The following is a 27968-nucleotide window of genomic DNA, read 5'->3' on the forward strand; positions in this document are numbered from 1 at the left end:
GCCCATTCTACACTGACAGATACTCTCCCACTCAGCCCATTCCACACTCACAGATAATCTCACACTCAGCCCATTCCACACTCACAGATATTCTCACACTCAGCCCATTCCACACTCACAGATACTCTCACACTCAGCCCATTCCACACTCACAAATACTCTCACACTCAGCCCATTCCACACTCACAGATACTCTCACACTCAGCCCATTCCACACTCACAGATACTTTCACACTCAGCCCATTCTACACTCACAGATACTCTCACACACAGCCCATTCCACACTCACAGATACTCTCACACTCAGCCCATTCCATACTCACAGATACGCTCACACTCAGCCCATTCCACACTCACAGATACTCTCACACTCAGCCCATTCCACACTCACAGATACTCTCACACTCAGCCCATTCCACACTCACAGATATTCTCACACTCAGCCCATTCCACATTCACAGATACTCTCACACTCAGCCCATTCCACACTCAGATACTCTCACACTCAGCCCATTCCACACTCACAGATACTCTCACACACAGCCCATTCCACACTCACAGATACTCTCACACTCTGCCCATTCCATACTCACAGATACGCTCACACTCAGCCCATTCCACACTCACAGATATTTTCACACTCAGCCCATTCCACAATCACAGATACTCTCAAACTCAGCCCATTCCACACTCAGATACTCTCAAACTCAGCCCATTCCACACTCACAGATACTCTCACACTCAGCCCGTTCCACACTCACAAATACTCTCACACTCAGCACGTTCCACACTCACAGATACACTCAAACTCAGCCCATTCCACACTCACAGATACTCTCACACTCAGCACATTCCACACTCACAGATACTCTCAAAGTCAGCCCATTCCACACTCACAGATACTCTCACACTCAGCCCATTCCACACTCACAAATACACTCACACTCAGCCCGTTCCACACTCACAGATACACTCACACTCAGCCCATTCCACACTCTCACTCTCACACTCAGCCCATTCCACACTCACAGATACTCTCAGACTCAGCCCATTCCACACTCACAGATACTCTCGCACTCAGCCCATTCCACACTCACAGATATACTCACACTCAGCCCATTCCACACTCACAGATACTCTCACACTCAGCCCATTCCACACTCACAGATACTCTCACACTCAGCCCATTCCACACTCACAGATACACTCACACTCAGCCCATTCCACACTCACAGGTACACTCATACTCAGCCCATTCCACACTCACAGATACTCTCACACTCAGCCCGTTCCACACTCACAGATACTCTCACACTCAGCCCATTCCACACTCACAGATACTCTCACACTCAGCCCATTCTACACTGACAGATACTCTCCCACTCAGCCCATTCCACACTCACAGATAATCTCACACTCAGCCCATTCCACACTCACAGATATTCTCACACTCAGCCCATTCCACACTCACACTCTCACACTCAGCCCATTCCACACTCACAGATACTCTCACACTCAGCCCATTCCACACTCACACTCTCACACTCAGCCCATTCCACACTCACAGATACTCTCACACTCAGCCCATTCCACACTCACAAATACTCTCACACTCAGCCCATTCCACACTCACAGATACTCTCACACTCAGCCCATTCCACACTCACAGATACTCTCACACTCAGCCCATTCTACACTCACAGATACTCTCACACACAGCCCATTCCACACTCACAGATACTCTCACACTCAGCCCATTCCATACTCACAGATACGCTCACACTCAGCCCATTCCACTCTCACAGATACTCTCACACTCAGCCCATTCCACACTCACAGATACTCTCACACTCAGCCCATTCCACACTCACAGATACTCTCACACTTAGCCCATTCCACATTCACAGATACTCTCACACTCAGCCCATTCCACACTCAGATACTCTCACACTCAGCCCATTCCACACTCACAGATACTCTCACACTCAGCCCATTCCACACTCACACTCTCACACTCAGCCCATTCCACACTCACAGATACTCTCACACTCATCCCATTCCACTCACAGATACTCTCACACTCAGCCCATTCCATACTCACAGATACACTCAAACTCAGCCCATTCCACACACAGATACTCTCACACTCAGCCCAATCCATACTCACAGATACTCTCACACTTAGCCCAATCCACACTCACAGATACTCTCACACTCAGCCCATTCCACAATCACAGATACTCTCACACTCAACCCATTCCACACTCACAGATACTCTCACACTCAGCCCATTCCACACTCACAGATACTCTCACACTAAGCCCATTCCACACTCACAGATACTCTCACACTCAGCCCATTCCACACTCACACTCTCACACTCAGCCCATTCCACAATCACAGATACTCTCACACTCAGCCCATTCCACACTCACAGATACTCTCACACTCAGCCTATTCCACACTCACAGATACTCTCAAACTCAGCCCATTCCACACTCAGATACTCTCACACTCAGCCCGTTCCACACGCACAAATACTCTCACACTCAGCCCATTCCACACTCACAGATACTCTCACACTCGGCCCATTCTACACTGACAGATACTCTCCCACTCAGCCCATTCCACACTCACAGATAATCTCACACTTAGCCCATTCCACACTCACAAATACTCTCAAATTCAGCCCATTCCACACTCACAGATACTCTCACACTCAGCCCGTTCCACACTCACAAATACTCTCACACTCAGCCCGTTCCACACTCACACATACTCTCACACTCAGCCCGTTCCACAATCACAAATAGACTCACATTCAGCCCGTTCCACACTCACAGATACACTCACACACAGCCCATTCCACACTCACAAATACTCTCACACTCAGCCCGTTCCTCACTCACAGATACACTCACACTCAGCCCATTCCACACTCTCACTCTCACACTCAGCCCATTCTACACTCACAGATACTCTCACATACAGCCCATTCCACACTCACAGATATTCTCACACTCAGCCCATTCCACAATCACACTCTCACACTCAGCCCATTCCACACTCACAGATACTCTCACACTCAGCTCATTCCACACTCACACTCTCACACTCAGCCCATTCCACACTCACAGATACTCTCACACTCAGCCCATTCCACACTCACAAATACTCTCACACTCAGCCCATTCCACACTCACAGATACTCTCACACTCAGCCCTCTCTCTAACAACAACAACCAGCCCATTCCATACTCACAGATACGCTCACACTCAGCCCATTCCACACTCACAGATACTCTCACACTCAGCCCATTGCACACTCACAGATACTCTCACACTCAGCCCATTCCACACTCACAGATACTCTCACAACTCAGCCCATTCCACACTCACACTCTCACACACAGCCCATTCCACAATCACAGATACTCTCACACTCAGCCCATTCCACACTCACACTCTCACACACAGCCCATTCCACAATCACAGATACTCTCACACTCAGCCCCATTCCATACTCACAGATACGCTCACACTCAGCCCATTCCACACTCACAGATACTCTCACACTCAGCCCATTGCACACTCACAGATACTCTCACACTCAGCCCATTCCACACTCACAGATACTCTCACACTCAGCCCATTCCACACTCACACTCTCACACACAGCCCATTCCACAATCACAGATACTCTCAAACTCAGCCCATTCCACACTCAGATACTCTCACACTCAGCCCGTTCCACACTCACAAATACTCTCACACTCAGCCTGTTCCACACTCACAGATACACTCAAACTCAGCCCATTCCACACTCACAGATACTCTCACACTCAGCCCATTCCACACTCACAGATACTCTCAAAGTCAGCCCATTCCACACTCACAGATACTCTCACACTCAGCCCATTCCACACTCACAAATACACTCACACTCAGCCCGTTCCACACTCACAGATACACTCACACTCAGCCCATTCCACACTCTCACTCTCACACTCAGCCCATTCCACACTCACAGATACTCTCAGACTCAGCCCATTCCACACTCACAGATACTCTCGCACTCAGCCCATTCCACACTCACAGATACTCTCACACTCAGCCCGTTACCCACTCACAGATACTCTCACACTCAGCCCATTCCACACTCACAGATACTCTCACACTCAGCCCATTCCACACTCACAGATACACTCACACTCAGCCCATTCCACACTCACAGATACACTCATACTCAGCCCATTCCACACTCACAGATACTCTCACACTCAGCCCGTTCCACACTCACAGATACTCTCACACTCAGCCCATTACACACTCACAGATACTCTCACACTCAGCCCATTCTACACTGACAGATACTCTCCCACTCAGCCCATTCCACTCTCACAGATAATCTCACACTCAGCCCAATCCACACTCACAGATATTCTCACACTCAGCCCATTCCACACTCACACTCTCACACTCAGCCCATTCCACACTCACAGATACTCTCACACTCAGCCCATTCCACACTCACACTCTCACACTCAGCCCATTCAACACTCACAGATACTCTCACACTCAGCCCATTCCACACTCAGAAATACTCTCACACTCAGGCCATTCCACACTCACAGATACTCTCACACTCAGCCCATTCCACACTCATAGATACTCTCACACTCAGCCCATTCTACACTCACACAGATACTCTCACACACAGCCCATTCCACACTCACAGATACTCTCACACTCAGCCCATTCCATACTCACAGATACGCTCACACTCAGCCCATTCCACTCTCACAGATACTCTCACACTCAGCCCATTCCACACTCACAGATACTCTCACACTCAGCCCATTCCACACTCACAGATATTCTCACACTCAGCCCATTCCACATTCACAGATACTCTCACACTCCGCCCATTCCACACTCAGATACTCTCACACTCAGCCCATTCCACACTCACAGATACTCTCACACTCAGCCCATTCCACACTCACACTCTCACACTTAGCCCATTCTACACTCACAGATACTCTCACTCAGCCCATTCCACACTCACAGATACTCTCGCACTCAGCCCATTCCACACTCACAGATACACTCACACTCAGCCCATTCCACACTCACAGATACTCTCACACTCAGCCCATTCCACACTCACAGATACACTCATACTCAGCCCATTCCACGCTCACAGATACTCTCACACTCAGCCCGTTCCACACTCACAGATACTCTCACACTCAGCCCATTCCACACTCACAGATACTCTCACACTCAGCCCATTCTACACTGACAGATACTCTCCCACTCAGCCCATTCCACACTCACAGATAATCTCACACTCAGCCCATTCCACACTCACAGATATTCTCACACTCAGCCCATTCCACACTCACAGATACTCTCACACTCAGCCCATTCCACACTCACAAATACTCTCACACTCAGCCCATTCCACACTCACAGATACTCTCACACTCAGCCCATTCCACACTCACAGATACTTTCACACTCAGCCCATTCTACACTCACAGATACTCTCACACACAGCCCATTCCACACTCACAGATACTCTCACACTCAGCCCATTCCATACTCACAGATACGCTCACACTCAGCCCATTCCACACTCACAGATACTCTCACACTCAGCCCATTCCACACTCACACTCTCACACTTAGCCCATTCTACACTCACAGATACTCTCACACTCAGCCCATTCCACACTCACAGATACTCTCAAACTCAGCCCATTCCACACTCACACTCACACACTCAGCCCATTCCACACTCACAGATACTCTCACACTCATCCCATTCCACTCACTCACAGATACTCTCACACTCAGCCCATTCCACACTCACAGATACACTCAAACTCAGCCCATTCCACACACAGATACTCTCACACTCAGCCCAATCCATACTCACAGATACTCTCACACTTAGCCCAATCCACACTCACAGATACTCTCACACTCAGCCCATTCCACAATCACAGATACTCTCACACTCAACCCATTCCACACTCACAGATACTCTCACACTCAGCCCATTCCACACTCACAGATACTCTCACACTAAGCCCATTCCACACTCACAGATACTCTCACACTCAGCCCATTCCACACTCACACTCTCACACTCAGCCCATTCCACACTCACAGATACTCTCACACTCAGCCCATTCCACACTCACAGATACTCTCACACTCAGCCCATTCCACACTCAGATACTCTCACACTCAGCCCGTTCCACACGCACAAATACTCTCACACTCAGCCCATTCCACACTCACAGATACTCTCACACTCGGCCCATTCTACACTGACAGATACTCTCCCACTCAGCCCATTCCACACTCACAGATAATCTCACACTTTGCCCATTCCACACTCACAAATACTCTCAAACTCAGCTCATTCCACACTCACAGATACTCTCACACTCAGCCCGTTCTACACTCACAAATACTCTCACACTCAGCCCGTTCCACACTCACACATACTCTCACACTCAGCCCGTTCCACAATCACAAATAGACTCACATTCAGCCCGTTCCACACTCACAGATACACTCACACACAGCCCATTCCACACTCACAAATACTCTCACACTCAGCCCGTTCCTCACTCACAGATACACTCACACTCAGCCCATTCCACACTCTCACTCTCACACTCAGCCCATTCTACACTCACAGATACTCTCACATACAGCCCATTCCACACTCACAGATACTCTCACACTCAGCCCATTCCATACTCACAGATACGCTCACACTCAACCATTCCACACTCACAGATACACTCACACTCAGCCCATTCCACACTCTCACTCTCACACTCAGCCCATTCCACACTCACAGATACTCTCACACTCAGCCCATTCCACACTCACAGATACTCTCACACTCAGCCCATTCCACACTCACAGATACTCTCACACTCAGCCCATTGCACACTCACAGATACTCTCACACTCAGCCCATTCCACACTCACAGATACTCTCACACTCAGCCCATTCCACACTCACACTCTCACACACAGCCCATTCCACAATCACAGATACTCTCAAACTCAGCCCATTCCACACTCAGATACTCTCAAACTCAGCCCATTCCACACTCACAGATACTCTCACACTCAGCCCGTTCCAACCTCACAAATACTCTCACACTCAGCCCGTTCCACACTCACAGATACACTCAAACTCAGCCCATTCCACACTCACAGATACTCTCACACTCAGCCCATTCCACACTCACAGATACTCTCAAACTCAGCCCATTCCACACTCACAGATACTCTCACACTCAGCCCATTCCACACTCACAAATACACTCACACTCAGCCCGTTCCACACTCAGAGATACACACACACTCAGCCCATTCCACACTCTCACTCTCACACTCAGCCCATTCCACACTCACAGATACTCTCAGACTCAGCCCATTCCACACTCACAGATACTCTCGCACTCAGCCCATTCCACACTCACAGATACACTCACACTCAGCCCATTCCACACTCACAGATACTCTCACACTCAGCCCATTCCACACTCACAGATACACTCATACTCAGCCCATTCCACGCTCACAGATACTCTCACACTCAGCCCGTTCCACACTCACAGATACTCTCACACTCAGCCCATTCCACACTCACAGATACTCTCACACTCAGCCCATTCTACACTGACAGATACTCTCCCACTCAGCCCATTCCACACTCACAGATAATCTCACACTCAGCCCATTCCACACTCACAGATATTCTCACACTCAGCCCATTCCACACTCACAGATACTCTCACACTCAGCCCATTCCACACTCACAAATACTCTCACACTCAGCCCATTCCACACTCACAGATACTCTCACACTCAGCCCATTCCACACTCACAGATACTTTCACACTCAGCCCATTCTACACTCACAGATACTCTCACACACAGCCCATTCCACACTCACAGATACTCTCACACTCAGCCCATTCCATACTCACAGATACGCTCACACTCAGCCCATTCCACACTCACAGATACTCTCACACTCAGCCCATTCCACACTCACAGATACTCTCACACTCAGCCCATTCCACACTCACAGATATTCTCACACTCAGCCCATTCCACATTCACAGATACTCTCACACTCAGCCCATTCCACACTCAGATACTCTCACACTCAGCCCATTCCACACTCACAGATACTCTCACACACAGCCCATTCCACACTCACAGATACTCTCACACTCTGCCCATTCCATACTCACAGATACGCTCACACTCAGCCCATTCCACACTCACAGATATTTTCACACTCAGCCCATTCCACAATCACAGATACTCTCAAACTCAGCCCATTCCACACTCAGATACTCTCAAACTCAGCCCATTCCACACTCACAGATACTCTCACACTCAGCCCGTTCCACACTCACAAATACTCTCACACTCAGCACGTTCCACACTCACAGATACACTCAAACTCAGCCCATTCCACACTCACAGATACTCTCACACTCAGCACATTCCACACTCACAGATACTCTCAAAGTCAGCCCATTCCACACTCACAGATACTCTCACACTCAGCCCATTCCACACTCACAAATACACTCACACTCAGCCCGTTCCACACTCACAGATACACTCACACTCAGCCCATTCCACACTCTCACTCTCACACTCAGCCCATTCCACACTCACAGATACTCTCAGACTCAGCCCATTCCACACTCACAGATACTCTCGCACTCAGCCCATTCCACACTCACAGATATACTCACACTCAGCCCATTCCACACTCACAGATACTCTCACACTCAGCCCATTCCACACTCACAGATACTCTCACACTCAGCCCATTCCACACTCACAGATACACTCACACTCAGCCCATTCCACACTCACAGGTACACTCATACTCAGCCCATTCCACACTCACAGATACTCTCACACTCAGCCCGTTCCACACTCACAGATACTCTCACACTCAGCCCATTCCACACTCACAGATACTCTCACACTCAGCCCATTCCACACTCACAGATACTCTCACACTCAGCCCATTCCACACTCAGATACTCTCACACTCAGCCCGTTCCACACGCACAAATACTCTCACACTCAGCCCATTCCACACTCACAGATACTCTCACACTCGGCCCATTCTACACTGACAGATACTCTCCCACTCAGCCCATTCCACACTCACAGATAATCTCACACTTTGCCCATTCCACACTCACAAATACTCTCAAACTCAGCTCATTCCACACTCACAGATACTCTCACACTCAGCCCGTTCTACACTCACAAATACTCTCACACTCAGCCCGTTCCACACTCACACATACTCTCACACTCAGCCCGTTCCACAATCACAAATAGACTCACATTCAGCCCGTTCCACACTCACAGATACACTCACACACAGCCCATTCCACACTCACAAATACTCTCACACTCAGCCCGTTCCTCACTCACAGATACACTCACACTCAGCCCATTCCACACTCTCACTCTCACACTCAGCCCATTCTACACTCACAGATACTCTCACATACAGCCCATTCCACACTCACAGATACTCTCACACTCAGCCCATTCCATACTCACAGATACGCTCACACTCAACCCATTCCACACTCACAGATACACTCACACTCAGCCCATTCCACACTCTCACTCTCACACTCAGCCCATTCCACACTCACAGATACTCTCACACTCAGCCCATTCCACACTCACAGATACTCTCACACTCAGCCCATTCCACACTTACAGATACACTCACACTCAGCCCATTCCACACTCACAGATACACTCACTCTCAGCCCATTCCACACTCACAGATACTCTCACACTCAGCCCGTTACACACTCACAGATACTCTCACACTCAGCCCATTCCACACTCACAGATACTCTCACACTCAGCCCATTCCACACTCACAGATACACTCACACTCAGCCCATTCCACACTCACAGATACACTCATACTCAGCCCATTCCACACTCACAGATACTCTCACACTCAGCCCGTTCCACACTCACAGATACTCTCACACTCAGCCCATTCCACACTCACAGATACTCTCACACTCAGCCCATTCTACACTGACAGATACTCTCCCACTCAGCCCATTCCACTCTCACAGATAATCTCACACTCAGCCCATTCCACACTCACAGATATTCTCACACTCAGCCCATTCCACACTCACACTCTCACACTCAGCCCATTCCACACTCACAGATACTCTCACACTCAGCCCATTCCACACTCACTCTCACACTCAGCCCATTCCACACTCACAGATACTCTCACACTCAGCCCATTCCACACTCACAAATACTCTCACACTCAGCCCATTCCACACTCACAGATACTCTCACACTCAGCCCATTCCACACACACACTCACACACTCAGCCCATTCTACACTCACAGATACTCTCACACACAGCCCATTCCACACTCACAGATACTCTCACACTCAGCCCATTCCATACTCACAGATACGCTCACACTCAGCCCATTCCACACTCACAGATACTCTCACACTCAGCCCATTGCACACTCTCAGATACTCTCACACTCAGCCCATTCCACACTCACAGATACTCTCACACTCAGCCCATTCCACACTCACACTCTCACACACAGCCCATTCCACACTCACAGATACTCTCACACTCAGCCCATTCCACACTCACACTCTCAAACTCAGCCCATTCCACACTCAGATACTCTCAAACTCAGCCCATTCCACACTCACAGATACTCTCACACTCAGCCCGTTCCACACTCACAAATACACTCACACTCAGCCCGTTCCACACTCACAGATACACTCACACTCAGCCCATTCCACACTCTCACTCTCACACTCAGCCCATTCCACACTCACAGATACTCTCAGACTCAGCCCATTCCACACTCACAGATACTCTCGCACTCAGCCCATTCCACACTCACAGATACACTCACACTCAGCCCATTCCACACTCACAGATACTCTCACACTCAGCCCATTCCACACTCACAGATACTCTCACACTCAGCCCATTCCACACTCACAGATACACTCACACTCAGCCCATTCCACACTCACAGATACACTCATACTCAGCCCATTCCACACTCACAGATACTCTCACACTCAGCCCGTTCCACACTCACAGATACTCTCACACTCAGCCCATTCTACACTGACAGATACTCTCCCACTCAGCCCATTCCACACTCACAGATAATCTCACACTCAGCCCATTCCACACTCACAGATATTCTCACACTCAGCCCATTCCACACTCACACTCTCACACTCAGCCCATTCCACACTCACAGATACTCTCACACTCAGCCCATTCCACACTCACAAATACTCTCACACTCAGCCCATTCCACACTCACAGATACCCTCACACTCAGCCCATTCCACACTCACAGATACTCTCACACTCAGCCCATTCTACACTCACAGATACTCTCACACACAGCCCATTCCACACACACAGATACTCTCACACTCAGCCCATTCCATACTCACAGATACGCTCACACTCAGCCCATTCCACACTCACAGATACTCTCACACTCAGCCCATTCCACACTCACAGATACTCTCACACTCAGCCCATTCCACACTCACAGATATTCTCACACTCAGCCCATTCCACATTCACAGATACTCTCACACTCAGCCCATTCCACACTCAGATACTCTCACACTCAGCCCATTCCACACTCACAGATACTCTCACACTCAGCCCATTCCACACTCACACTCTCACACTTAGCCCATTCTACACTCACAGATACTCTCAAACTCAGCCCATTCCACACTCACACTCAGCCCATTCCACACTCACAGATACTCTCACACTCAGCCCATTCCACACTCACACTCTCACACTCAGCCCATTCCACACTCACAGATACTCTCACACTCATCCCATTCCACTCACAGATACTCTCACACTCAGCCCATTCCACACTCACAGATACACTCAAACTCAGCCCATTCCACACACAGACACTCTCACACTCAGCCCAATCCATACTCACAGATACTCTCACACTTAGCCCAATCCACACTCACAGATACTCTCACACTCAGCCCATTCCACAATCACAGATACTCTCACACTCAGCCCATTCCACACTCACAGATACTCTCACACTCAGCCCATTCCACACTCACACTCTCACACTCAGCCCATTCCACACTCACAGATACTCTCACACTCAGCCCATTCCACACTCACAGATACTCTCACACTAAGCCCATTCCACACTCACAGATACTCTCAAACTCAGCCCATTCCACACTCAGATACTCTCACACTCAGCCCGTTCCACACGCACAAATACTCTCACACTCAGCCCATTCCACACTCACAGATACTCTCACACTAAGCCCATTCCACACTCACAGATACTCTCAAACTCAGCCCATTCCACACTCAGATACTCTCACACTCAGCCCGTTCCACACGCACAAATACTCTCACACTCAGCCCATTCCACACTCACAGATACTCTCACACTCGGCCCATTCTACACTGACAGATACTCTCCCACTCAGCCCATTCCACCCTCACAAATAATCTCACACTTAGCGCATTCCACACTCACAAATACTCTCAAACTCAGCCCATTCCACACTCACAGATACTCTCACACTCAGCCCGTTCCACACTCACAAATACTCTCACACTCAGCCCGTTCCACACTCACACATACTCTCACACTCAGCCCGTTCCACAATCACAAATAGACTCACATTCAGCCCGTTCCACACTCACAGATACACTCACACACAGCCCATTCCACACTCACAAATACTCTCACACTCAGCCCGTTCCTCACTCACAGATACACTCACACTCAGCCCATTCCACACTCTCACTCTCACACTCAGCCCATTCCACACTCACAGATACTCTCACACTCAGCCCATTCCACACTCACAGATACTCTCACACTCAGCCCATTCCACACTCACAGATACACTCACACTCAGCCCATTCCACACTCACAGATACACTCACTCTCAGCCCATTCCACACTCACAGATACTCTCACACTCAGCCCGTTACACACTCACAGATACTCTCACACTCAGCCCATTCCACACTCACAGATACTCTCACACTCAGCCCATTCCACACTCACAGATATTCTCACACTCAGCCCATTCCACACTCACACTCTCACACTCAGCCCATTCCACACTCACAGATACTCTCACACTCAGCGCATTCCACACTCACACTCTCACACTCAGCCCATTCCACACTCACAGATACTCTCACAATCAGCCCATTCCACACTCACAAATACTCTCACACTCAGCCCATTCCACACTCACAGATACTCTCACACTCAGCCCATTCCACACACACACTCTCACACTCAGCCCATTCTACACTCACAGATACTCTGACACACAGCCCATTCCACACTCACAGATACACTCACACTCAGCCCATTCCACACTCACAGATACACTCATACTCAGCCCATTCCACACTCACAGATACTCTCACACTCAGCCCGTTCCACACTCACAGATACTCTCACACTCAGCCCATTCCACACTCACAGATACTCTCACACTCAGCCCATTCTACACTGACAGATACTCTCCCACTCAGCCCATTCCACACTCACAGATAATCTCACACTCAGCCCATTCCACACTCACAGATATTCTCACACTCAGCCCATTCCACACTCACAATCTCACACTCAGCCCATTCCACACTCACAGATACTCTCACACTCAGCCCATTCCACACTCACACTCTCACACTCAGCCCATTCCACACTCACAAATACTCTCACACTCAGCCCATTCCACACTCACAGATACTCTCACACTCAGCCCATTCCACACACACACTCTCACACTCAGCCCATTCCACACTCACAGATACTCTCACACTCAGCCCATTCCACACTCACACTCTCACACTCAGCCCATTCCACACTCACAGATACTCTCACACTCAGCCCATTCCACACTCACACTCTCACACTCAGCCCATTCCACACTCACAGATACTCTCACACTCAGCCCATTCCACACTCACAAATACTCTCACACTCAGCCCATTCCACACTCACAGATACTCTCACACTCAGCCCATTCCACACACACACTCTCACACTCAGCCCATTCTACACTCACAGATACTCTCACACACAGCCCATTCCACACTCACAGATACTCTCACACTCAGGCCATTCCATACTCACAGATACGCTCACACTCAGCCCATTCCACACTCACAGATACTCTCACACTCAGCCCATTCCACACTCTCAGATACTCTCACACTCAGCCCATTCCACACTCACAGATACTCTCACACTCAGCCCATTCCACACTCACACTCTCACACACAGCCCATTCCACACTCACAGATACTCTCACACTCAGCCCATTCCACACTCACACTCTCAAACTCAGCCCATTCCACACTCAGATACTCTCAAACTCAGCCCATTCCACACTCACAGATACTCTCACACTCAGCCCGTTCCACACTCACAAATACACTCACACTCAGCCCGTTCCACACTCACAGATACACTCACACTCAGCCCATTCCACACTCTCACTCTCACACTCAGCCCATTCCACACTCACAGATACTCTCAGACTCAGCCCATTCCACACTCACAGATACTCTCGCACTCAGCCCATTCCACACTCACAGATACACTCACACTCAGCCCATTCCACACTCACAGATACTCTCACACTCAGCCCATTCCACACTCACAGATACTCTCACACTCAGCCCATTCCACACTCACAGATACACTCACACTCAGCCCATTCCACACTCACAGATACACTCATACTCAGCCCATTCCACACTCACAGATACTCTCACACTCAGCCCGTTCCACACTCACAGATACTCTCACACTCAGCCCATTCTACACTGACAGATACTCTCCCACTCAGCCCATTCCACACTCACAGATAATCTCACACTCAGCCCATTCCACACTCACAGATATTCTCACACTCAGCCCATTCCACACTCACACTCTCACACTCAGCCCATTCCACACTCACAGATACTCTCACACTCAGCCCATTCCACACTCACAAATACTCTCACACTCAGCCCATTCCACACTCACAGATACCCTCACACTCAGCCCATTCCACACTCACAGATACTCTCACACTCAGCCCATTCTACACTCACAGATACTCTCACACACAGCCCATTCCACACTCACAGATACTCTCACACTCAGCCCATTCCATACTCACAGATACGCTCACACTCAGCCCATTCCACACTCACAGATACTCTCACACTCAGCCCATTCCACACTCACAGATACTCTCACACTCAGCCCATTCCACACTCACAGATATTCTCACACTCAGCCCATTCCACATTCACAGATACTCTCACACTCAGCCCATTCCACACTCAGATACTCTCACACTCAGCCCATTCCACACTCACAGATACTCTCACACTCAGCCCATTCCACACTCACACTCTCACACTGAGCCCATTCTACACTCACAGATACTCTCAAACTCAGCCCATTCCACACTCACACTCAGCCCATTCCACACTCACAGATACTCTCACACTCAGCCCATTCCACACTCACACTCTCACACTCAGCCCATTCCACACTCACAGATACTCTCACACTCATCCCATTCCACTCACAGATACTCTCACACTCAGCCCATTCCACACTCACAGATACACTCAAACTCAGCCCATTCCACACACAGACACTCTCACACTCAGCCCAATCCATACTCACAGATACTCTCACACTTAGCCCAATCCACACTCACAGATACTCTCACACTCAGCCCATTCCACAATCACAGATACTCTCACACTCAGCCCATTCCACACTCACAGATACTCTCACACTCAGCCCATTCCACACTCACACTCTCACACTCAGCCCATTCCACACTCACAGATACTCTCACACTCAGCCCATTCCACACTCACAGATACTCTCACACTAAGCCCATTCCACACTCACAGATACTCTCAAACTCAGCCCATTCCACACTCAGATACTCTCACACTCAGCCCGTTCCACATGCACAAATACTCTCACACTCAGCCCATTCCACACTCACAGATACTCTCACACTAAGCCCATTCCACACTCACAGATACTCTCAAACTCAGCCCATTCCACACTCAGATACTCTCACACTCAGCCCGTTCCACACGCACAAATACTCTCACACTCAGCCCATTCCACACTCACAGATACTCTCACACTCGGCCCATTCTACACTGACAGATACTCTCCCACTCAGCCCATTCCACCCTCACAAATAATCTCACACTTAGCCCATTCCACACTCACAAATACTCTCAAACTCAGCCCATTCCACACTCACAGATACTCTCACACTCAGCCCGTTCCACACTCACAAATACTCTCACACTCAGCCCGTTCCACACTCACACATACTCTCACACTCAGCCCGTTCCACAATCACAAATAGACTCACATTCAGCCCGTTCCACACTCACAGATACACTCACACACAGCCCATTCCACACTCACAAATACTCTCACACTCAGCCCGTTCCTCACTCACAGATACACTCACACTCAGCCCATTCCACACTCTCACTCTCACACTCAGCCCATTCCACACTCACAGATACTCTCACACTCAGCCCATTCCACACTCACAGATACTCTCACACTCAGCCCATTCCACACTCACAGATACACTCACACTCAGCCCATTCCACACTCACAGATACACTCACTCTCAGCCCATTCCACACTCACAGATACTCTCACACTCAGCCCATTACACACTCACAGATACTCTCACACTCAGCCCATTCCACACTCACAGATACTCTCACACTCAGCCCATTCCACACTCACACTCTCACACTCAGCCCATTCCACACTCACAGATACTCTCACACTCAGCCCATTCCACACTCACAGATACTCTCACACTAAGCCCATTCCACACTCACAGATACTCTCAAACTCAGCCCATTCCACACTCAGATACTCTCACACTCAGCCCGTTCCACATGCACAAATACTCTCACACTCAGCCCATTCCACACTCACAGATACTCTCACACTAAGCCCATTCCACACTCACAGATACTCTCAAACTCAGCCCATTCCACACTCAGATACTCTCACACTCAGCCCGTTCCACACGCACAAATACTCTCACACTCAGCCCATTCCACACTCACAGATACTCTCACACTCAGCGCATTCCACACTCACACTCTCACACTCAGCCCATTCCACACTCACAGATACTCTCACAATCAGCCCATTCCACACTCACAAATACTCTCACACTCAGCCCATTCCACACTCACAGATACTCTCACACTCAGCCCATTCCACACACACACTCTCACACTCAGCCCATTCTACCCTCACAGATACTCTGACACACAGCCCATTCCACACTCACAGATACACTCACACTCAGCCCATTCCACACTCACAGATACACTCATACTCAGCCCATTCCACACTCACAGATACTCTCACACTCAGCCCGTTCCACACTCACAGATACTCTCACACTCAGCCCATTCCACACTCACAGATACTCTCACACTCAGCCCATTCTACACTGACAGATACTCTCCCACTCAGCCCATTCCACACTCACAGATAATCTCACACTCAGCCCATTCCACACTCACAGATATTCTCACACTCAGCCCATTCCACACTCACAATCTCACACTCAGCCCATTCCACACTCACAGATACTCTCACACTCAGCCCATTCCACACTCACACTCTCACACTCAGCCCATTCCACACTCACAAATACTCTCACACTCAGCCCATTCCACACTCACAGATACTCTCACACTCAGCCCATTCCACACACACACTCTCACACTCAGCCCATTCCACACTCACAGATACTCTCACACTCAGCCCATTCCATACTCACAGATACGCTCACACTCAGCCCATTCCACACTCACAGATACACTCACACTCAGCCCATTCCACACTCTCACTCTCACACTCAGCCCATTCCACACTCACAGATACTCTCACACTCAGCCCATTCCACACTCACAGATACTCTCACACTCAGCCCATTTCACACTCACAGATACACTCACACTCAGCCCATTCCACACTCACAGATACACTCACTCTCAGCCCATTCCACACTCACAGATACTCTCACACTCAGCCCGTTACACACTCACATATACTCTCACACTCAGCCCATTCCACACTCACAGATAATCTCACACTCAGCCCATTCCACACTGACAGATACACTCACACTCAGCCCATTCCACACTCACAGATACACTCATACTCAGCCCATTCCACACTCACAGATACTCTCACACTCAGCCCATTCCACACTCACAGATACTCTCACACTCAGCCCATTCCACACTCACATATACTCTCACACTCAGCCCATTCTACACTGACAGATACTCTCCCACTCAGCCCATTCCACACTCACAAATACTCTCACACTCATCCCATTCCACACTCACAGATACTCTCACACTCTGCCCATTCCACACACACACTCTCACACTCAGCCCATTCTACACTCACAGAGACTCTCACACACAGCCCATTCCACACTCACAGATACTCTCACACTAAGCCCATTCCATACTCACAGATACGCTCACACTCAGCCCATTTCACACTCACAGATACTCTCACACTCAGCCCATTCCACACTCACAGATACACTCACACTCAGCCCATTCCACACTCACAGATATTCTCACACTAAGCCCATTCCACACTCACAGATACTCTCACACTCAGCCCATTCTACACTCACACTCTCACACTCAGCCCATTCCACACTCACAGATACTCTCACACTCAGCCCATTCCACACTCACAGATACTCTCACACTAAGCCCATTCCACACTCACAGATACTCTCAAACTCAGCCCATTCCACACTCAGATACTCTCACACTCAGCCCGTTCCACACGCACAAATACTCTCACACTCAGCCCATTCCACACTCACACATACTCTCACACTCGGCCCATTCTACACTGACAGATACTCTCCCACTCAGCCCATTCCACACTCACAGATACTCTCACACTCAGCCCGTTCCACACTCACAAATACTCTCACACTCAGCCCGTTCCACACTCACACATACTCTCACACTCAGCCCGTTCCACAAACACAAATAGACTCACATTCAGCCCGTTCCACACTCACAGATACACTCACACACAGCCCATTCCACACTCACAAATACTCTCACACTCAGCCCGTTCCTCACTCACAGATACACTCACACTCAGCCCATTCCACACTCTCACTCTCACACTCAGCCCATTCCACACTCACAGATACTCTCACACTCAGCCCATTCCACACTCACAGATACTCTCACACTCAGCCCATTCCACACTCACAGATACACTCACACTCAGCCCATTCCACACTCACAGATACACTCACTCTCAGCCCATTCCACACTCACAGATACTCTCACACTCAGCCCGTTACACACTCACAGATACTCTCACACTCAGCCCATTCCACACTCACAGATACTCTCACACTCAGCCCATTCCACACTCACAGATATTCTCACACTCAGCCCATTCCACACTCACACTCTCACACTCAGCCCACTCCACACTCACAGATACTCTCACACTCAGCGCATTCCACACTCTCACTCTCACACTCAGCCCATTCCACACTCACAGATACTCTCACAATCAGCCCATTCCACACTCACAAATACTCTCACACTCAGCCCATTCCACACTCAAAGATACTCTCACACTCAGCCCATTCCACACACACACTCTCACACTCAGCCCATTCTACACTCACAGATACTCTGACACACAGCCCATTCCACACTCACAGATACACTCACACTCAGCCCATTCCACACTCACAGATACACTCATACTCAGCCCATTCCACACTCACAGATACTCTCACACTCAGCCCGTTCCACACTCACAGCTACTCTCACACTCAGCCCATTCCACACTCACAGATACTCTCACACTCAGCCCATTCTACACTGACAGATACTCTCCCACTCAGCCCATTCCACACTCACAGATAATCTCACACTCAGCCCATTCCACACTCACAGATATTCTCACACTCAGCCCATTCCACACTCACACTCTCACACTCAGCCCATTCCACACTCACAGATACTCTCACACTCAGCCCATTCCACACTCACACTCTCACACTCAGCCCATTCCACACTCACAAATACTCTCACACTCAGCCCATTCCACACTCACAGATACTCTCACACTCAGCCCATTCCACACACACACTCTCACACTCAGCCCATTCCACACTCACAGATACTCTCACACTCAGCCCATTCCATACTCACAGATACGCTCACACTCAGCCCATTCCACACTCACAGATACACTCACACTCAGCCCATTCCGCACTCACACTCTCACAGTTAGCCCATTCTACACTCACAGATACTCTCAAACTCAGCCCATTCCACACTCACACTCTTACACTCAGCCCATTCCACACTCACAGATACTCTCACACTCAGCCCATTCCACACTCACACTCTCACACTCAGCCCATTCCACACTCACAGATACTCTCACACTCATCCCATTCCACTCACAGATACTCTCACACTCAGCCCATTCCACACTCACAGACACACTCAAACTCAGCCCATTCCACACACAGACACTCTCACACTCAGCCCAATCCATACTCACAGATACTCTCACACTTAGCCCAATCCACACTCACAGATACTCTCACACTCTGCCCATTCCACAATCACAGATACTCTCACACTCAACCCATTCCACACTCACAGATACTCTCACACTCAGCCCATTCCACACTCACACTCTCACACTCAGCCCATTCCACACTCACAGATACTCTCACACTCAGCCCATTCCACACTCACAGATACTCTCACACTAAGCCCATTCCACACTCACAGATACTCTCAAACTCAGCCCATTCCACACTCAGATACTCTCACACTCAGCCCGTTCCACACGCACAAATACTCTCACACTCAGCCCATTCCACACTCACAGATACTCTCACACTAAGCCCATTCCACACTCACAGATACTCTCAAACTCAGCCCATTCCACACTCAGATACTCTCACACTCAGCCCGTTCCACACGCACAAATACTCTCACACTCAGCCCATTCCACACTCACAGATACTCTCACACTCGGCCCATTCTACACTGACAGATACTCTCCCACTCAGCCCATTCCACACTCACAAATAATCTCACACTTAGCCCATTCCACACTCACAAATACTCTCAAACTCAGCCCATTCCACACTCACAGATACTCTCACACTCAGCCCGTTCCACACTCACAAATACTCTCACACTCAGCCCGTTCCACACTCACACATACTCTCACACTCAGCCCGTTCCACAATCACAAATAGACTCACATTCAGCCCGTTCCACACTCACAGATACACTCACACACAGCCCATTCCACACTCACAAATACTCTCACACTCAGCCCTTTCCTCACTCACAGATACACTCACACTCAGCCCATTCCACACTCTCACTCTCACACTCAGCCCATTCCACACTCACAGATACTCTCACACTCAGCCCATTCCACACTCACAGATACTCTCACACTCAGCCCATTCCACACTCACAGATACACTCACACACAGCCCATTCCACACTCACAGATACACTCACTCTCAGCCCAATCCACACTCACAGATACTCTCACACTCAGCCCGTTACACACTCACAGATACTCTCACACTCAGCCCATTCCACACTCACAGATACTCTCACACTCAGCCCATTCCACACTCACAGATATTCTCACACTCAGCCCATTCCACACTCACACTCTCACACTCAGCCCATTCCACACTCACAGATACTCTCACACTCAGCGCATTCCACACTCACACTCTCACACTCAGCCCATTCCACACTCACAGATACTCTCACAATCAGCCCATTCCACACTCACAAATACTCTCACACTCAGCCCATTCCACACTCACAGATACTCTCACACTCAGCCCATTCCACACACACACTCTCACACTCAGCCCATTCTACACTCACAGATACTCTGACACACAGCCCATTCCACACTCACAGATACACTCACACTCAGCCCATTCCACACTCACAGATACACTCATACTCAGCCCATTCCACACTCACAGATACTCTCACACTCAGCCCGTTCCACACTCACAGATACTCTCACACTCAGCCCATTCCACACTCACAGATACTCTCACACTCAGCCCATTCTACACTGACAGATACTCTCCCACTCAGCCCATTCCACACTCACAGATAATCTCACACTCAGCCCATTCCACACTCACAGATATTCTCACACTCAGCCCATTCCACACTCACGCTCTCACACTCAGCCCATTCCACACTCACAGATACTCTCACACTCAGCCCATTCCACACTCACACTCTCACACTCAGCCCATTCCACACTCACAGATACTCTCACACTCAGCCCATTCCACACACACACTCTCACACTCAGCCCATTCCACACTCACAGATACTCTCACACTCAGCCCATTCCATACTCACAGATACGCTCACACTCAGCCCATTCCACACTCACAGATACACTCACACTCAGCCCATTCCACACTCTCACTCTCACACTCAGCCCATTCCACACTCACAGATACTCTCACACTCAGCCCATTCCACACTCACAGATACTCTCACACTCAGCCCATTCCACACTCACAGATACACTCACACTCAGCCCATTCCACACTCACAGATACACTCACTCTCAGCCCATTCCACACTCACAGATGCTCTCACACTCAGCCCGTTACACACTCACAGATACTCTCACACTCAGCCCATTCCACACTCACAGATACTCTCACACTCAGCCCATTCCACACTGACAGATACACTCACACTCAGCCCATTCCACACTCACAGATACACTCATACTCAGCCCATTCCACACTCACAGACACTCTCACACTCAGCCCATTCCACACTCACAGATACTCTCACACTCAGCCCATTCCACACTCACATATACTCTCACACTCAGCCCATTCTACACTGACAGATACTCTCCCACTCAGCCCATTCCACACTCACAAATACTCTCACACTCATCCCATTCCACACTCACAGATACTCTCACACTCTGCCCATTCCACACACAGACTCTCACACTCAGCCCATTCTACACTCACAGAGACTCTCACACACAGCCCATTCCACACTCACAGATACTCTCACACTAAGCCCATTCCATACTCACAGATACGCTCACACTCAGCCCATTTCACACTCACAGATACTCTCACACTCAGCCCATTCCACACTCACACTCTCACACTCAGCCCATTCCACACTCACAAATACTCTCACACTCAGCCCATTCCACACTCACAGATACTCTCACACTCAGCCCATTCCACACACACACTCTCACACTCAGCCCATTCCACACTCACAGATACTCTCACACTCAGCCCATTCCATACTCACAGATACGCTCACACTCAGCCCATTCCACACTCACAGATACACTCACACTCAGCCCATTCCACACTCTCACTCTCACACTCAGCCCATTCCACACTCACAGATACTCTCACACTCAGCCCATTCCACACTCACAGATACTCTCACACTCAGCCCATTCCACACTCACAGATACACTCACACTCAGCCCATTCCACACTCACAGATACACTCACTCTCAGCCCATTCCACACTCACAGATACTCTCACACTCAGCCCATTACACACTCACAGATACTCTCACACTCAGCCCATTCCACATTCACAGATACTCTCACACTCAGCCGATTCCACACTGACAGATACACTCACACTCAGCCCATTCCACACTCACAGATACACTCATACTCAGCCCATTCCACACTCACAGATACTCTCACACTCAGCCCATTCCACACTCACAGATACTCTCACACTCAGCCCATTCCACACTCACAGATACTCTCACACTCAGCCCATTCTACACTGACAGATACTCTCCCACTCAGCCCATTCCACACTCACAAATACTCTCACACTCATCCCATTCCACACTCACAGATACTCTCACACTCTGCCCATTCCACACACACACTCTCACACTCAGCCCATTCTACACTCACAGAGACTCTCACACACAGCCCATTCCACACTCACAGATACTCTCACACTAAGCCCATTCCATACTCACAGATACGCTCACACTCAGCCCATTTCACACTCACAGATACTCTCACACTCAGCCCATTCCACACTCACAGATACACTCACACTCAGCCCATTCCACACTCACAGATATTCTCACACTAAGCCCATTCCACACTCACAGATACTCTCACACTCAGCCCATTCCACACTCACACTCTCACACTCAGCCCATTCCACACTCACAGATACTCTCACACTCAGCCCATTCCACACTCACAGATACTCTCACACTAAGCCCATTCCACACTCACAGATACTCTCAAACTCAGCCCATTCCACACTCAGATACTCTCACACTCAGCCCGTTCCACACGCACAAATACTCTCACACTCAGCCCATTCCACGCTCACAGATACTCTCACACTCGGCCCATTCTACACTGACAGATACTCTCCCACTCAGCCCATTCCACACTCACAAATAATCTCACACTTAGCCCATTCCACACTCACAAATACTCTCACACTCAGCCCGTTACACACTCACAGATACTCTCACACTCAGCCCATTCCACACTCACAGATACTCTCACACTCAGCCCATTCCACACTGACAGATACACTCACACTCAGCCCATTCCACACTCACAGATACACTCATACTCAGCCCATTCCACACTCACAGACACTCTCACACTCAGCCCATTCCACACTCACAGATACTCTCACACTCAGCCCATTCCACACTCACATATACTCTCACACTCAGCCCATTCTACACTGACAGATACTCTCCCACTCAGCCCATTCCACACTCACAAATACTCTCACACTCATCCCATTCCACACTCACAGATACTCTCACACTCTGCCCATTCCACACACACACTCTCACACTCAGCCCATTCTACACTCACAGAGACTCTCACACACAGCCCATTCCACACTCACAGATACTCTCACACTAAGCCCATTCCATACTCACAGATACGCTCACACTCAGCCCATTTCACACTCACAGATACTCTCACACTCAGCCCATTCCACACTCACAGATACACTCACACTCAGCCCATTCCACACTCACAGATATTCTCACACTAAGCCCATTCCACACTCACAGATACTCTCACACTCAGCCCATTCCACACTCACACTCTCACACTCAGCCCATTCCACACTCACAGATACTCTCACACTCAGCCCGTTCCACACTCACAAATACTCTCACACTCAGCCCGTTCCACACTCACACATACTCTCACACTCAGCCCGTTCCACAATCACAAATAGACTCACATTCAGCCCGTTCCACACTCACAGATACACTCACACACAGCCCATTCCACACTCACAAATACTCTCACACTCAGCCCGTTCCTCACTCACAGATACACTCACACTCAGCCCATTCCACACTCTCACTCTCACACTCAGCCCATTCCACACTCACAGATACTCTCACACTCAGCCCATTCCACACTCACAGATACTCTCACACTCAGCCCATTCCACACTCACAGATACACTCACACTCAGCCCATTCCACACTCACAGATACACTCACTCTCAGCCCATTCCACACTCACAGATACTCTCACACTCAGCCCGTTACACACTCACAGATACTCTCACACTCAGCCCATTCCACACTCACAGATACTCTCACACTCAGCCCATTCCACACTCACAGATATTCTCACACTCAGCCCATTCCACACTCACACTCTCACACTCAGCCCATTCCACACTCACAGATACTCTCACACTCAGCGCATTCCACACTCACACTCTCACACTCAGCCCATTCCACACTCACAGATACTCTCACAATCAGCCCATTCCACACTCACAAATACTCTCACACTCAGCCCATTCCACACTCACAGATACTCTCACACTCAGCCCATTCCACACACACACTCTCACACTCAGCCCATTCTACACTCACAGATACTCTGACACACAGCCCATTCCACACTCACAGATACACTCACACTCAGCCCATTCCACACTCACAGATACACTCATACTCAGCCCATTCCACACTCACAGATACTCTCACACTCAGCCCGTTCCACACTCACAGATACTCTCACACTCAGCCCATTCCACACTCACAGATACTCTCACACTCAGCCCATTCTACACTGACAGATACTCTCCCACTCAGCCCATTCCACACTCACAGATAATCTCACACTCAGCCCATTCCACACTCACAGATATTCTCACACTCAGCCCATTCCACACTCACACTCTCACACTCAGCCCATTCCACACTCACAGATACTCTCACACTCAGCCCATTCCACACTCACACTCTCACACTCAGCCCATTCCACACTCACAAATACTCTCACACTCAGCCCATTCCACACTCACAGATACTCTCACACTCAGCCCATTCCACACACACACTCTCACACTCAGCCCATTCCACACTCACAGATACTCTCACACTCAGCCCATTCCATACTCACAGATACGCTCACACTCAGCCCATTCCACACTCACAGATACACTCACACTCAGCCCATTCCACACTCTCACTCTCACACTCAGCCCATTCCACACTCACAGATACTCTCACACTCAGCCCATTCCACACTCACAGATACTCTCACACTCAGCCCATTCCACACTCACAGATACACTCACACTCAGCCCATTCCACACTCACAGATACACTCACTCTCAGCCCATTCCACACTCACAGATACTCTCACACTCAGCCCATTACACACTCACAGATACTCTCACACTCAGTCCATTCCACATTCACAGATACTCTCACACTCAGCCGATTCCACACTGACAGATACACTCACACTCAGCCCATTCCACACTCACAGATACACTCATACTCAGCCCATTCCACACTCACAGATACTCTCACACTCAGCCCATTCCACACTCACAGATACTCTCACACTCAGCCCATTCCACACTCACAGATACTCTCACACTCAGCCCATTCTACACTGACAGATACTCTCCCACTCAGCCCATTCCACACTCACAAATACTCTCACACTCATCCCATTCCACACTCACAGATACTCTCACACTCTGCCCATTCCACACACACACTCTCACACTCAGCCCATTCTACACTCACAGAGACTCTCACACACAGCCCATTCCACACTCACAGATACTCTCACACTAAGCCCATTCCATACTCACAGATACGCTCACACTCAGCCCATTTCACACTCACAGATACTCTCACACTCAGCCCATTCCACACTCACAGATACACTCACACTCAGCCCATTCCACACTCACAGATATTCTCACACTAAGCCCATTCCACACTCACAGATACTCTCACACTCAGCCCATTCCACACTCACACTCTCACACTCAGCCCATTCCACACTCACAGATACTCTCACACTCAGCCCATTCCACACTCACAGATACTCTCACACTAAGCCCATTCCACACGCACAAATACTCTCACACTCAGCCCATTCCACGCTCACAGATACTCTCACACTCGGCCCATTCTACACTGACAGATACTCTCCCACTCAGCCCATTCCACACTCACAAATAATCTCACACTTAGCCCATTCCACACTCACAAATACTCTCAAACTCAGCCCATTCCACACTCACAGATACTCTCACACTCAGCCTGTTCCACACTCACAAATACTCTCACACTCAGCCCGT

Source organism: Somniosus microcephalus, unplaced genomic scaffold, assembly GCF_052327205.1.
Source record: "Somniosus microcephalus isolate GS21.2 unplaced genomic scaffold, FLI_Smic_1.0 unresolved_chr1, whole genome shotgun sequence".
Taxonomy (NCBI): domain Eukaryota; kingdom Metazoa; phylum Chordata; class Chondrichthyes; order Squaliformes; family Somniosidae; genus Somniosus; species Somniosus microcephalus.